We start from the raw sequence: 10750 nt of genomic DNA on the forward strand, positions 1-10750 counted from the left end.
ATGTGTGTGTGTGTGTGTGTGTGTGTGTGTGTGTGTGTGTGTGTGTGTGTGTGTGTGTGTGTGTACGGATTTTTTGTACACGCATCTACTTCTACAATTTTTTAGATACCGGTTTGAAGTTTTGCACACAAATAGAGTATCATAGAAAGTATGTCCTCCTCCAATTTTATTAAAATCCGTCGACCGGTATGGATTTTAAGGGGATTTTCATTTTTCAGAAAAGCGTGTTTTACGCTATAGCTTTCTCAATATTTGAGATATCGATCTATTTCTAATTCTATTATATTTTTCAGTTTTTTCTACCCCTATTTCATATATAATTCTTTAAAATTTAATTAATCAGTTCTTGAATTATAGAAATTTCAGTAAACTTGGCTGTTTTTTTTTAACAGAAATTGGTAACTCCTTTATTATTAACAATTTTTATTAATTCTATTATATTCTTCAGTCTTTTCTACCCCTATTTCATATATAATTCGTTAAGATTAGTTCTGGATTAGCTTGATTAGTTACCAATTTCTGTTAAAAAAAAAAACAGCCAAGTTTACTGAAATTTCTATAACTCAAGAACTGATTAATTAAATTTTAAAGAATTATATATGAAATAGGGGTAGAAAAAATTGAAGAATATAATAGAATTAATAAAAATTGCTAATAATAAAGAGGTTACCAATTTCTGTTTTAAAAAATCTACGTGATTGCTCTAATTTCCGCAAATTTTGAGATATCAAGCCAAATACAACACCAATCTATCTTTAATGATACTCTATTCATAAAAAAAGTGTGCAAGTAGAAACTTGCACATTGCTTCCTCATAGTTTTTAAGTGTGCAAGTAGAAACTTGCACATTGCTTCCTCATAGTTTTTAAATGTGCAAGTAGAAACTTGTACATTGCTTCCTCATAGTTTTTAAGTGTGCAAGTGGAACTTGTACATTGCTTTCTCATAGTTTTTAAGTGTGCAAGTGGAAACTTGTACATTGCTTTCTCATAGTTTTTAAGTATGCAAGTAGAAACTTGTTTAAGTGAGCAAGTAGAAACTTGAACATTGCTTTCTTATAGTTTTTAAGTGTGCAAGTAGAAACCTGTACATTGCTTCCTCTATGAGGAAGCCAAATTAATAAATATCTACTAATAATTATGCATAAAAAAACAGGCTTCCTCATAGAGGAAGCAATGTACAGGTTTCTACTTGCACACTTAAAAACTATAAGAAAGGAGTGTTCAAGTTTCTACTTGCTCACTTAAACAAGTTTCTACTTGCATACTTAAAAACTATGAGAAAGCAATGTACAAGTTTCCACTTGCACACTTAAAAACTATGAGAAAGCAATGTGCAAGTTTCTACTCGCACACTTGAAAACTATGAGGAAGCAATGTGCAAGTTTCTACTTGCTCACTTAAACAAGTTTCTACTTACACACTTAAAAACTATGAGAAAGCAATGTACAAGTTTCCACTTGCACACTTAAAAACTATGAGAAAGCAATGTACAAGTTCCACTTGCACACTTAAAAACTATGAGAAAGCAATGTACAAGTTTCTACTTGCACATTTAAAAACTATGAGGAAGCAATGTGCAAGTTTCTACTTGCACACTTAAAAACTATGAGGAAGCAATGAGCAAGTTTCTACTTGCACACTTTTATATAAGTGCTTTTATGAAAACTTGCATCTATTACATTTTTCTTTAGCAATTAATTGTTTTATCGCTATGTCTATTTTATATTTCTTAATATATTAATAAGTTAATTTTTGTATATATATACTCACTCATGGACTATCGCTATTTTGTCTGGACAAAATTATATATGTTTTTCTAGATATATAAAGTATGCTACATATGAAATCTCTTCAGAACAACTTTTACATACAGCCTTATTTTTGTTGTTTATAACTAAAAAACGTGGCAATCGTAGCGTAGAAGAATGTGCGCTGCTCTAGTGAGCCGAAATTCCGAGTTCAAATCCGGCTAAAGACACCGAGAGTATCTAGCCACGACAACCTCTCTGCATTTGGAGAGGAAACTGACCCATCCAAGTTAGGGGTGTTGGGGTGTTGGGCAGTAGGCTAGTATCCTACTCCCAGAAAACAAAATCTTGTCTCGGAACTTCAAAAATTCTGAGGAGGCTCGATAAACTCAGAATATATTTTATTCATAAACAAATAGAGATTTCTATCCATAACATACAGATATGAACCAATAATAAAAAAATATCTATTCTATCATTTCTGATAAATTTCTATCGTATTTTCCACTTTTGGATCATATGATTTAAATTATTATATGATCCAAAAAATGGAAAATACGATAGAGAAATTTATTGGAAATCTTAAAATGAATAGGTATTTTTTTATTATCTATTAAATAAAAAATGTTATGTTGGAATTATTTCCAGCAATATATTTATCAATGTTTGAATTTAGTATTTACATCCGTAATTTAAATTGTTTATATTTTGTGCATATAATCAGAAAAATCCAGCTCAAACTTGTTTGATATTATACTAAATAAATTACAAAATAAATATACTAAATTATACAAAATATTTGATTTTAATTTAATCGTAAAACACAAAATTGTTATAATTAATTTAAAGGCAATGACTTGTTAGGCACATGATTTTTTTATCGAAAACAAGAATTAAATCGTAAATACATATTATTGTCACAATATAAATAAAATTATAGAAAGCGATTAAATTAAACAAATAATAACAGTTTATATTACCTAATGTATAAATTCTTTATTTATAAAATTATATGTTTGTTTGAGATAGTTAAGTCATTTTTTTATATTTTAGATTAGTTTAGTCTTTTTTTAATATTTTAGATTAACAATTTCAGTACTCTGTGGTTTGTATGCATTTACTATTCGTAAAAAACTATAATTAATAAACTAGAAACATAGCAAATTGCACAAATAGGTAAAAAAGTACTTCGTAGGATTTCTCTTCACCGGCGAGGAAGAGAAATAAATTCTTCCTGAATTTTCCTCGCTGATAAATGTTATCTCATAAAAAACTTTGCCAGTTTTGCGAGCATAAAAAAAATTTAATAAAAAAACGACAGAAAAGAAAAATATCGTCAATCGCCAGTATGTAAAAAAATTAATTAAGCAAGCTATTTCGAGAACCAACCGAAAGATTTATGATAATTAATTCGCACTTCCATTACATTTCTTATTAAACACATTCTTCTGTAAAACGACATTAAAGTAGGAAATGTTCTTAAACGCAAATTTGAGAAAGTTTTGCAACTTGCGTAATTTATGCATTAAGAAAATTGTAAATCAATGAAATTTGTCAAATAAAAATATATCAATGTGTGATAACAAATTAAATATACAAATTATACATTTGTAATTTAAAAAATATAACAAAAAAGTAATAAAAATATGTGAAAAAATCATCACATTTATTCTTATTCATATATATATTTGAAAATACTAAAAATATTGAAAATTATAAAAAGTCGTCTATAAATATGAAGTAAAATATTCGAAACAAAATTAGCGCAGGAAAGCTATCGTTAAAATGCTGGCATATTCCTAAAAGCGTCCAACCATCTCTTTGAAAGCAAGGCAGCCATACATCCATAACCACAAGAAGCAAATTGCACACTAAGTAGTATATATATGCACAGCCTCATATATATCGATGAGCTTCCAAGGGATGCAAAAACCCCTAAATAAGCGTAGCGAGCAGAGAGGATTCTTTTTTTTTTCGAGGGTGAAAGCGGACACCGAGGAAGCCAATCCAGAGATTGATCACTCTTAAAAGCATTATCGAGCACTGCGAGGGATGGGGTTAGCTGAGGGGATCCTGATACGTTCTTCACGTCACGGCAGAGCACGGAGGGAAGCGCGCGAATCCAGACACTTGATACATCACACATAAACTCTACCACATATACGTATGATATCTTATCAGCCTCATCGTCATCAGCATTATCATTATCATCGTTTTTTTTTTACAATTGTCGGTCAAACATGGTTTCTTTACCTTTTTCCGCACCTGTATACGGTCGCCGTATATGAGCACCACTCTGTCCTTGCTCTCGTTCGAGGTAAGTTGATAGGACAGGCTCTGATTGACATGATTTTTCAATCGATCGATCAGGCATTAATGCCATTATCCATTACGTTATTCGTCGCCACAAATTTCGTATATTTTTTTTTGTTGTTATTTTTTTCATGATCGTCGAAGTTTTCGTCGTCGTCGTTGTCATCGATGGCGGTTTCGCCCACCGTGTTCCGGAGGACGATGATGAAAAGGATGATGAAGGATGATGAGGCAGCGCGCCGATCGTTGTCAACGGGCGGATCGTTGTCCAAACGGCAGCGTCATGATCCGACGTCGTGTTGTCGTCGTCGCCGTCGTCGTCGTCGTCGTCGTCGACGTCGTAGGGGGTCGGTGGTGGCACGGAAATGATGAAATAGAAGAATTTGATTGATTGACTTTGTGGATTTCGCGCGACTGTGTGTGTCTTTGCTTGTGTTATTTGTGGGTTTTTTTGCGGTTAATTTTCTTAGATCGCGAACGATCGGCGAGGTCGAGAGAGATACAGATATATACGTATTTTTTATTTTCGCTCTATATATATATGATATATATCTCTCTTATACTGTTTCTCTCCCTCTTATTCAATTTCTCGCCCTATTACTCGTACGTATCCGCCGCTTCCTTTCTCTCTCGTTCTCTCTCCCTTCTCTCTCTGTGTCGGAGAGAAAAATGTATTTATATATACATAAATCTTTTTTACCTTCCCTTTGGTTGAACTCTAAATTGCATCTGCTTTACGTCGAGCGTGTCTCAGTTCTCGTTCGCAAAGCTCCGAATTTCTAGCGCGTTATACACATATTTATACTGTTTTGCCGACACGCATGCATCCTCTAATGCACTTCTCGACAGTTTACTGTAATCGCTCATGCGTCGTGCGACACACAGCGGTGTCGTGTTTTCACTTATTACTTTTTTGTATTCGCTATGTATTTTTTTTTTGTTTTCTTTGTTCGGTCCGGTTCGATTTTTACGGTGTCGTTTTTACAGTGCGCGAGGGGAGACTTTTTCAGAACGAGGCCTCGACGAGGTAAGTGCCATCCATGGCGACCCCCGTCTGCCCACCCTGGGCCCCGGACACTTGGGCCCTTGTAGCCGGGATGTACTGACTGTACGCCTGCTGAAATCCACAACCACAAGCACACACTACATTGTTGCACGCTAGGTACGCCTATGCTAATGCTTTTCTACGGACCTCCTCCTAAACTTCCATACTACTCGCGCGATCGATGTATGTGTGTGTGTGGATGGATGTGGAAATGAAGCACTAATAGAGATCTACCGCGCCATTGTTCTTTTCTACAACGCTACGCCTTTGAAATTGTTACTCGTTAGTCTTTCATACGAGTAACTTTTATTTAGTCAAAAAGCAATGACACTCTTTAGTAGTACATTGAATTAATTCATGATACTGTTATCGCATACTATTACACGTGATGCCTTCGATTTGTTCATTTTAATTGTTATTTCCTGGTAAAATGCATTTTTAATATAGTTTTCCTAATTAGCAGCAAATAATTGCAAGTATATCATTTAAAGCTTATTTCGACTTGAGATGGAAAACCCTCTTTCGCTCATAATGCTAGAAAAATTAACTCCTATACTTATCAGTATAGGTATATATATCCTATACTAATTTCTGTTTCCTAATTAACAATTCCCTAGTAGTAATACAAAGCACAAACTGCATTGAACTAACTTATACTTATTTAAATAAATCACGATATATATACGTATTTTATAAACTCATCAGTATATACGTAAGCAGTGATATTTTAATATTTCACGATCCCCTCGTTTTCCTTGCTCAACCTTTCGAACGCGCGTATAATAAAATCAGATTTCAGCGATTTTCGAAGGAATATATACCGTACTACCGACCGTAAAAACCGATGAGCTTCATAGCGCTTCGACCGATCCAATAACCTCGGGGGGAAAGCCTGCAAATTGACGAAGTGACGCGCATACTGCGCGCATCACCGACGAAAACGAATTAACTCACAAACGTCGATGCGTCACATTCCCTCGAACATCAAACAATTCGAATGCACGCGCGAAGGCGCGCGTGCGACGATTTCGCATTCGAGCGAATCCGCGCTCGCGTTTTGCGCGCGCGGGAATCGGCGAAGCGGAAAACTAATGAGCCCCCGCGGGCAATGCAATTTTCGGCGCAATTATTTCCCGTCAAATTGTTACCGTGATAACGAGTGTCCCAAGCGCGAGAGAATAAGATCACACGTTCGCATATGTTTTCTCGATAATTTTCGGGAAATTAGATTTTATTGCGAAACTCGAGAATCGAGATTGTCTATGGAAGAACTATAAGAAACATTAATTAATAATTACGCATATATAAATTAATACACACATTTATATAAAGTGCTCTGGAAATCAGAAAAGTGCATGTTTCGAACGATACATCTTGTGCCACCAACGACGAAAATACGAAAACGGCCAACGATAGATAAAACGAAGTCGGGAATTAAAGAGAGAGACGATCTGTACATTATTAGTTCTTACCTTACAATAGGAAGAAACTCTCTACAGGACATTTCACAAATGTATCGACATGTTCATGATACAAGATACACAAACAATCGTATTAGATATATATACACATGTCAATTGTTGTCTGCTTCACCAAACATGGTTTGACTTTCAGCGAATTAATCGCGCTTGGAGAAAACAATCACGATGCACATTAGCAATTATTTTTTAAATGCATTACATATTTTAGGAGAATAGTTTCCAATATTTATGAAATTATTAAATGTTTCCAAAACGTAACAATAACAGTAACTGGAAACATGAATGTTGCACATACAGAGAAACAGGTTTACATTGGAAAACATTTGTTAGAAACAAAACCGTTGCGGTCATAAGAAAAAAAGAATAATAGAAGATACAATTTAGTTGGTGTTTATCCAAACGTCACCAGTGTCTTTTTTTAGAAAAAGATTTCAAGTGTATTTTTTGTAAATTTTGACACTACTAGTTTCACGTCGCGACGATGAACGGGATGACCGCTGACAATTTGCGTCATGCGAACTTTCCGTGACGATCAATCGAGACAATCGTAACGTGGTGCTCCCGGTAGCCTTTAGCCGATCAGCGTACCTGTTGGACACCAATTAATCAATGCGAATTGACGGCAAAATCGTAACTCGGACAGACGCGGCGGAGAATCTTTACCAAGTTATTAACGAAGTGGGAAGCGCTCGATTTCCACATCGATTAATCATCCGGCCGGCTGTAATCGACGCGGCTCGACGCGGATAACGAATAATACGCAATTAATCTTGTTCACTGTGACGGGATAAGATTTCGGACCGGAAATAAGTGGTTGATATAGACGATACAGAGTATATACATATACATCAGTAGTTATATACACAAGGCGATTATACAGAATGTCGCAAAATCTGTGTTAGCCGAGCGAGAAAGCGGTCGATTTTTGCAAAAAAAATAAACCGAGACTACGATGATGAATTAATCGTTTAAATAATAAACTTCAGGAAGTATAGTGTATCATGGAAAACATTCTCTAGATGTATAAAATTAATGTGCGTGAATGATTAAGTTCGAAAAATTTCTGACGCATAAAAAGATAATTGGAGGCGCAAAATTAAAAAGAAAATTAACACGTTGTAATAAAGAAAAAATGTTTCTTAAAAATATTTGCAACTTTGCGACGATCTGTATAACCGGTATATTATGTCTAATGAAATCTCTAATATACTTGTAGCTAGAAATACTCGAGATAGAAATGGAGCGAAAAACGCGCATATAAATATACGATCTTTGACGCGGTTTATGCGAAGTAATAACAATTCTGTGATTGGACATGCAATTACACGGCCAGAGATATTTGGTACGATGTTATGTACAGGCTAGCGACTGCTCGCACGACAACGTGAGTAAATTCGGGACCGTAATCATACATTACGCGCTTTACATGTGTTGCGTATAAATTAAGTGACATGTAATTGGTACGTTGGGGAAGAAATTCGGCACGCTCGAGCGAGTATTTTCAACCGAGCGGATCTAACGGCGCTTCCCGTAATTTCGACGCAGCTTCAAATAATAAGATAGCACTTGAATTAATTAATCTCGTGACAGATGCCAATCAAGACAAAGTCATTCTTACTAGAATGAGTCAATATAGCTTATAAAATTAACTAATAATACCAAAATAATTTACAACAATGAGCATTTTAATCCTACACTTTATATTCTGATTTATGAAATTATTAATGTATCTTAATTTATAATTTTTCACACTTTCAGTTTTCTAAATTCCTGAGCATAATTATTTTATTTTAAAAATTTCAATATATTATAATTTAAATTTCTCAAGTCTAATGAAATCAACATTTGGCGAAACTTCCGAAAACGTCCGTGCTCAGATTTAGGTCAAACTTTGTAAATAGGTTCCTTTTAGATAAAAAAGACTTATACCAAAAGGATTTTTTGCGACTCCAAAGTTTAGCAACTTTTTAAATATTTTTTCGAATTAACTCAGTATATTACGAGCGAACTAACTCAGTATATTACAAACCAAAACAGCTCTCAAGTAATGTAAACAACCATAAAGTCATACCCGTCAAAGTCATAACATAAACATCATTGGCGAAACTTCAGAAAATCAGAAACGTTGTAAACCCATGTGACAACTCGTCTCGCGTGAAAAGTGTATGCGTGGAGGCAGTAGGTTCCGCCCCCCTGCGGGGGCTCCACTATTATTAAACTAGACACATAGTGTGCCTTCAAAATACATGCGTGGGCTTTCCACGCGTGGAAAGTTGTAAACCCATGTGACAACTCGTCTCGCGTGAAAAGTGTATGCGTGAAGGCAGTAGGTTCCGCCCCCCTGCGGGGGCTCCACTATTATTAAACTAGACACATAGTGTGCCTTCAAAATACATGCGTGGGCTTTCCACGCGTGGAAAGTTGTAAACCCATGTGGCACCTCGTTTCGCGTGGAAAATGTATGCGCGGAGGCAGCAAGTTAAAAATGTTAAAAAAGTTGCTAAACCTTGGAGTCGCAAAAAATCCTTTTGGTATATGTCTTTTTTATCTAAAAGGAACCTATTCACAAAGTTTCACCTAAATCGGAGCACGGATGTTTTCGGAAGAACAGCCAACATTTAATTGTATCTTTTTATTTATTCCATATTAATTCTCATTACCGATATCAATCATCTATATCTCTTTATTTATTCTAATTAGTCTTTGTCGATCTGTGTCAATTTACTTAGAGCCCCAGGTTTTCAGGGTGCTAAATATACAGACATCTTTCAATAAATTTCAAATTTAACATGTATCATGTGTCACGTTGCATATATTATTAAATATATATATATATATATATATATATATAAACGTCATTTTCAAATTAAAATAATCTATGCAATCTATTAATTGATAAATCATTAAAGTTTTCGAGTAAAGTACGATATTGAATTAAAAATACTCAATCGAGCGCGCTAAGTACTTTCGTCACACGGTTAACAATTAATAGCAATAGAGTCTGCCGGGGGATGAAGATAAAAAAGGCGGTGCTCGTTACTAGGTCGACGACGAGTAGTGGATTGACGGAGCTTTTTAGAACGTACACTTAAGATTCAATTTTGTCTTGCCTGGCTGATCTGAAGTGGGTGCTCCACTACAGGCTCCCGCTGTTCCTTCGGCTATGCATTATTCATAAAAGCAACTCGTGTTACATTATAGCGTGCATAATGCGCCGGTTAATCCGACGCGACGTCATCGCCGACGTCCGCGCGCGACGTCCTGATGACTTTTTAGACGGTACGGAAGTGGAAAATTATAAATATTAATGCGCGGACCTCTCGTGATACGATCTATTAACTTCCGAATGTCTTCATAAAAAGCGATAAGTCGCCCCCGCGGCTGATCGTGATTAATTGCGCGGATTAAGGGATCGAAAACCCGTTACGCGTTGATGACTATACCGTTACCGATATTACAACGTCACGATAAAACGTCACTGACGTTGAAGACCGGCAAATCTGCCGCGTCGAACTTTTTGCCGACTTTTTCTCGAGGTTCTTTACTTTTCGGTCCGAGGAGACCGGTGATGTGTTTGTACGCGACGAACTTTCGCGAGAGAAGCTTAATTGAATTCGCTTCAGATGAAATCCCCCTCTTTTGAACTGTATAAAAGTTTTGAAAATTAAAATCTTCAAAAGTTGAGCCTTTCTTTTATTATAAATAACTTGTTTTCTACAGAGTCTCTTTAAATTTTATTTTTCAAATTGATCTCTTTAGGCTCGTTTATATTTCAATTAATTGCATTTAAAAAAAATATGTAAAATTATATGAAAAAATATATAATTTATTTCCACTCATTCATATAATATTACATACTCTTTTACATGGCAATATAAAGTGTCAAAAAAGTAGATAATAATATGTTACTATTTTAATTAAAAAATTAAAACAAAAAATTGCGTAATTAATAAACGTTTTTAACAATAATATTGTATTTATTATGTTTTTATGATCTCTATTTACGCTTTGGAGAGGCCACGAAACATCATAGTTTTCATGTAAAAGACTTAAAAAAATGTATATGTCAAAGAGTTTCAAATCCTTTGCGTCAATTACATAAGCGTACATTAAAAATTAAAACAATTATACATTTATTGTATTTTTAAACGTGATATTTTT

The 10750-nt window shown here is 34.9% G+C and overlaps 1 long non-coding RNA gene across 2 annotated transcripts in view; it reads right to left on the reverse strand.

Moving 5' to 3' along the window:
• The window catches only part of LOC139779834 (uncharacterized), a 34736-nt gene extending 24310 nt beyond the window's left edge, over positions 1–10426 (reverse strand). The window contains exon 1 of one of the 2 annotated variants that reach the window (XR_011720025.1): positions 9700–10426. This is a non-coding gene — a long non-coding RNA (uncharacterized lncRNA). Of the gene's footprint in view, positions 1–4003; positions 6567–9699 lie in introns of those variants that run through there. The other variant, XR_011720024.1, reaches the window with a different exon arrangement.
• Positions 10427–10750: the final 324 nt, after the last annotated feature.

The sequence above is a fragment of the Temnothorax nylanderi genome, unplaced genomic scaffold, assembly GCF_030848795.1.
Source record: "Temnothorax nylanderi isolate EJ_2023f unplaced genomic scaffold, tnyl_v1.0 TNYL_tig0243_pilon, whole genome shotgun sequence".
NCBI lineage: Eukaryota > Metazoa > Arthropoda > Insecta > Hymenoptera > Formicidae > Temnothorax > Temnothorax nylanderi.